Raw genomic sequence first — 6,634 nt, 5'->3', positions numbered from 1 at the left:
CCCCGATGTTCCAATAATTATAGCGAATAATTATTTTGTACATTAAGATAAAATATTATTAGGTACCTAATATTACAATCCCTTTTTTACTACTAACCAGAGAATACATTTTAATTAAAGAAAGTCAAAATGAACGGAAATGTTCGACAAAGCTGTTACAACTAAGTGTTACCTACCTAATACATAATATTTAAGTAGGTATATACATTTATTGTTAATATTACTAACATTAGTTTATTATGATTCCTAGAAGGTGTCTTGTTTTTCTTTATTTAAAACATTTTTAATTCTAGTTAAATTTTCTGTACCTATTATACTAAAGCCAACGCTACGTTTTGGATCGTTTAATAATGTAGAAAAATAACTGTCACATCACATATTTATTAAAGTAGTTATTTTACAAATACAGTTTTCACAGTTTTACTATTTTTTTTTTTTTTTACGGAAAACAAGTTGTTTTGTGGCCATATATTGTTTCATTTTTAATGTTTTTGAACGTTTAAATTAGTTTGCATGATAGTACCACATTGCTACAAATTTTGCATAAAATCCAATAATAATGCTTAAAAATTGTTTTTTTTACCTTGTCTTGTATTCTAGTTAATCCATTTTTTTATTATCGTGTTGATATTTTCTGATCTCTTATAACATATTAATTTAATTCGTATTCATTTTTTAACTCGATGCAAAACCCATATCTTATCAGCCATCACATCGTCATGTTATAACTTATAAGTCCACTCTAGATTAAATTTTAGACCATAAATTCTAAGACTACACCTAAACATTTGTTTGCAACGTATATTTATAATACTAAATCTAAAGAGTATTTTATAAGAATTTGGAAATTATTTTTGCATTTTTAAAACAATTATAGCGTGCAGTAGTTTTACAAAAAAAAATATATATTTTAATTTTTGCGATGTTAGAGAGGAAGGGTGAAGTTTTTGCCTAACTTACGACTGTTGGATTGTTTTTTTGTTTTAATAAACTTAGCTAATATTTAAAAAATGTATCATCGACCATTCTTGTTGTGCTTAGTTATTTTATTATTTTCATCAATGTCAAAATCAAGCACAGAAAATTGCACGTGTTACACGAGTCTTTTGAGATTTCCATTCTTTACTTTCTTTCCAAGAAATGCATATTGAATACCGGTAAGTTTAAAACGGTTTTCATCACAATAATAACACCATTGTAAATACCGCCTGTCGGTGCCAAAAACGAGCAGCTGTCAGAGGAACAAATATCCCTAGTAGGGTCGCTACCCTTTATGTTGCACGTAGTTCAAATAAGGGGATGTTTTTTTCAAAAATAAAAGGGGGATACAAGACAATCAATACATTGCTTGTTGCCATTTCGTTTTGAGTTGCCATTTTTAGCAGCTACTATGTATTATAATATTCCAGTGGTTTATACAACAGCTAAGATTCAAATACGGTTTCGATAAAACCACAGAAAATTATTTAATATAAAGGGTTATAAATAATTAAAAGTTCCGGTTGAAAGAATATTATATGTGAGTATAGGGAGTACAACAATAGTCTGACAGATCACCGTAACATATTTTCTTGTAATACAGTTAAATTTAAAGTAAAATAAACAATTTTTACAAAGTGGTAACACCTTATAGTAGTTTGACTATTCGCCCATTAGAAGAATTGAGATTTCCAAGTCTAAATCGATAAAGAGAATGTTTAATATTTTGTAAACGGAAAACGTCAGTTGTGCAAGCATCTTGTTTTATGTTTATTGATATTTTTCAAAATTTTGTGACAGCGATTTCTTGTTTAGTTTTATATTTGTCGTATTTGCTAAAATTATTTTAGTCACGTGTACCTACCACGTTGATACATTTTTGTTTGATACCAAGTTGTTTTTATACTGTTGTTACAAATATCTACACAAGTCGGAAATACATCATATTATGTTCATTTAACTATACTGTAAATTGGTACTTTGATGATAATAATGATTATATTTTAATTTACTCGGACTGTAACGTTTCCTGACTCGTCGTATGCGAAGCCCAAATTGAGGAACCAACTGTCAAAAATATCAACAGCGTAACAATCGATTTGTTCTTCTACATATTGCAAGAAAGTAATTTCCACCGGTATCAACTGGCTGCTCTTTTTGTTGTTAAATTCCTTTTTTAAATTCTGTAGCGTGCATTCTTTGTACAACGGAACGTTGCAATAACGGGTGATAAACCAATTTATGTTCTTGTTAAATATATCCACGAGATTTCCGCTTATGGATCTTAGTTCGAGATCGACCAAGTCCTCGCTGATGACGTGTTCGGACAATTTCGACAACGTGGTCGGTCGTAAAGTTGTAGTAAACTCGGTCAATTTTTCCATACCGACCATTAAACTAAGCTTTTGCCTAACACTCGATTGCAGACCTGGCACGTGAATAAAGTTCAACGCGTCCGTCAGGCTTCTAAGCCGCGGTGCCACGCTGTCGATTTTGGTCAGCACCGAATCAAAACAATGGTAATACTTTATAAGCGAAGAGTCGGTGGTTTTATAGTCTTCTTTTTTTTTTTCATTTCGGCAAACCCGTATTAAATGTTGTAAGGAAATCCTGTACTTGTTAATAACCTCGGCATACTTACAGCTGAGCACAGCCCAGATTTCCTTGTATCTTTCCAGTACGTTAAGTTCGTTGACCGGGTTCAGGTTCGACGATATGCCTTTGAGTATTTCGGCCACGGGATCAGTGATTTTTCTGCGTTTGTTTCTATTTATTACGATTTTAACGTTATCCAAGGACTGCCATCCCGAATTATGCACCAACGTGTTTAATTTATTAGCTAGTTCCAATGTTTGTAATTCGCTCATATCATCCGACACAACGCGTGTGAAACAAACTACACATACCCAAACTAGTATTAAAGTCAACGTTTGCATTATCGTAGCGTCTAAATACCAAAACACAGAAGCACTATTCGATGAAAAACTTTACCTTAAATGAACAGTGCACACAAATTTGTATTTATTAAATTTTTATTTAAACACTTGCTTAAACCATTTGCCATTAATATTCGCGTCGAGCTCAGGAATTACACGGCACGTTACCCCCGGTGGATTCCAAAAAGTTCAGTGTATTGTGTAATAATAATATTAATATGATTCATGCTGATACAATAGATTAAAATATTCTCCGTGCAAGCGAAAACACGGTAGACAAAAGCGGGAGGGATCTTCAACAGGATGACAAAAACAGTATTTGTAAGGAAGACTTAGAGTGATACGTGTTGAGTATTTTAATTTTTAACTAAATGGTCCATTCTTCAGTTTTGGTGACATTTCAGTCACGGAGCAATTAAAAAAAATTAAATGTCTGAATGACATTAACATTTTTCTATTATTAATCTACTTGTGATCAACGTTTCCTATTCACTTTGAGGTTTCATCAATTAATAGGTACCTAAGTAAAACAATATTTTATGCTAATTTGATCACTCCTTAGTTCTGTCACAAAGGCAAGGTTATGCCTTCACAAAACAATAGAACCAGTTTCTTTTATGGTACATTTAAAAAAGTGGGTACATTTCTTATTAGCAACATTTTGACTAACAAGATAATAAAAAATTAAAATTTATAACTAAAATTAAGGATGAGAGAAACATGAATATATTTTTTCCTAAAGAGTAATTTTTTTTTTCACACTTTAACTTCATAATAGAAATTCGAGTATCATAAAAAATATAGAATTTTTAATTTAAACTATTTTATCCATAATTAGTAAATAGTTATTTATTCTATGAAAAATAAAACAAAAAATCTATTTTTTCATTTCTTCTTATTTGTGTTTTAAGCGCAGGTCTTAAAACCTACAAACTATACTTCAGGTAGGTCCTTAGATAGCAAAGATATATAAAATGCTTAAAAATACTTTAACAATATTTATTAATATTTTAAAGCTATTATACAATATTTATGGTCAAATTTTGATCAAATACACAATATTATTATTTGACAAAATAAATTTGCATAAGGAACACTATGTATATGGTAAGCATTAATATGTAGCTGTGATATAAAACAAAACAAAATTCGTAGTAAAATATTTGGTGAGGACATGGCATGGGTCGTCCACGAGGACTAATATTGCGGCCTCAAAGGTGGTTACCAATAATTAAAAAAAACTCACTGTACCACAGAATAACCAAATGAGAGAATCAGAAAGAACTAGAAATCAGTAAAAATGTCGAGAGCATCAGTGTAGCCAGAAATCAGCCATTATTACACCCATCACGTGGTTTCAATGTCCCTGGTGACCTCCTCGGTTCAACGAAATAAATCAAGTAAAAATAATTTATTGGTTTAATTTTTGCGTTACTTAAAAGAGAAAATAAAAAGGAATTTAGTGGATAAAATATTACTTGTATGTATAGTATAGGCATTCTATTTTATCAGGGCAGATAAATGTTCAAGAAGCCTAAAATATTTACATATCAACCAACTTTAAAAATACACTAGTACTTAACTATTAATTACTAAATAATACCTTTTACATACAAAGTAAATAAATAAGAACAATAAAATATGTTAGTAGGTATGGGTTTATCATTTTCTCTTGTAATACTATTTTAAAATACAATCATACATGACCATACTAAAAATAAGTCTTATTATGCAGATACCAGTTGAGCAGTTAAAAAAAAAATGTTGTTAATGTTCTTGGGTTTTAGTAAAACTATACTGCCTCGTTCATCTGAAAATGTGACAGTTTTAAGTAGATTACAAATGAAGGGCACAGGGAAAAAACGGTAGTTGTCACATTATGAACATTTTAAAGTATAGCAAAAACACAGTTCGTGAATTTCTCTACCTCTTACATATTTAAACAATCTATTGACATAAATAAAAAAAATTATTGGCATAAATTATTTGAACAAAAAAAAATTTCATAATGTGACAACTACCGTTTTTCCCCTGCGCATAATGCATATTTTCCATATAATAAAAGTGACCCGCCTCGGAGGCCGCCATTTTGAGTCCGTTTTCTAATTTTACTTACCATATCTAACTTTATTTAGTAATTTTCGATGATGGTTTCTGACTTCATATTGTTGATATTATTTTGTGGCAGCCCCACATACAGCACTCTGCATGGTTACGAGGCGCCACAGCTAGCGCAACCTAGCTGTCGGCATCGATACCGCCTCAACACGTGGTCAGATCGCCAGATCTCGGTAGTTGTGACGAACCGTAGCGAACTTCTCGCATGTGATCCCAGAGCGCACACGACAACTACCGAATACCGACCATTGTCTTCGGACACCGGCCGGGCAACCTTTTGCCTGTGTAGCGAAGACATTGGTCGGTAGTTGTGTGCGTATTTATATGTGCGCTCTGGGTGACTTTGATCACATGCGAGAAGTTCGCTAAGGTTCATCACAACTACCGAGATCTGGCGATCTGACCATGTGTTGAGGCGGTATCGATGCCGACAGCTAGGTTGCGCTAGCTGTGGCGCCTCGTGGCCATACATCCGCCACAGTGCTGTATGTGGGGCCGCCACACCTGCATTCGCTACAATTTTTTTAACAGGTGATAATACGAAGTATCAGATTTTTATCATGGAATAAATGGTATATTACACCGTTTTATCCATGACCGGACTCAAAATGGCGGAATCCGTGTGTAGCCAATTTATTTTCACAATGCGCGTTCCATGTATTCAGTTCAGTGTGTAGCGAATGCAGGCAAAAGGTTGCCCGGCCGGTGTCCGAAGACGTTGGTCGGTAGTTGTCGTGTGCGCATTTATATGTGCGCTTCTGAGTGACTTTGATCACATGCGAGAAGTTCGCCACGGTTCGTCACAACTACCGAGATCTGGCGATCTGACCACGTGTTGAGGCGGTATCGATGCCGACAGCTAGGTTGCGCTAGCTGTGGCGCCTCGTAGCCATGCATCCGCCACAGTGCTGTATGTGGGGCCGCCACATTCGTATTGACTCAAGACGGCCATTTGCCGATCGATTATATCTTGGGTTATGGCTGCCGGCTGCCGTTGCACGCAGGTCGTTTTCAGCACAGAACACTGGCGGCCCCGGTCCCGTATCTTATAGACAAGTATATTACTGCGACAATCTTAATCTAAGTCCGTCGTTCTAACGTTTAAATAATATTGCACAATTCGTACGGTTAATTGTTAATCTGTGATTTTTCAGGAGTACCTAATTTTTCCAACCAATTGTTTTTTTTTAACCTCGTTGGACGGACTGATGGATATTGATTGTTGAGGATAAAAATGACCAGTTCGGCTAAACCGCACTCAAATCGTTTCACTGTCAAATTCATGTTGGAAAAAAGGAGACGCTACCGGTAATAGATTTTTGTTAATAATTCATTGCAAAATACACATCTAGTATCTACGGCGTTTTTCCGAATTTGCCAAGTAGGCTTATATATTCTGATATTCTGCTGTACAGTCCATACAGCATGTTAAACAATATGCCTTACATCTAAACTATTTTTTTCAATACCTTTTTGGCCTTTTAAGTATTAGTTTATTTGAAATATTTCACCAAACCCTATGATGCAGTTATTTCAGTTCAGGTATAAGTTAATGGCTACCAGGTGGACTGCCAGATAAATTTACCGATACAAATCAACCG

This window comes from Adelges cooleyi, unplaced genomic scaffold, assembly GCF_023614345.1.
Source record: "Adelges cooleyi isolate 19-005CV unplaced genomic scaffold, UGA_ACOO_1.1 ACOO_flye_CR_arks_rails_tigmint_CR_PRNA_265, whole genome shotgun sequence".
Taxonomy (NCBI): domain Eukaryota; kingdom Metazoa; phylum Arthropoda; class Insecta; order Hemiptera; family Adelgidae; genus Adelges; species Adelges cooleyi.
Note: the sequence above shows the minus strand (reverse complement) of the source record.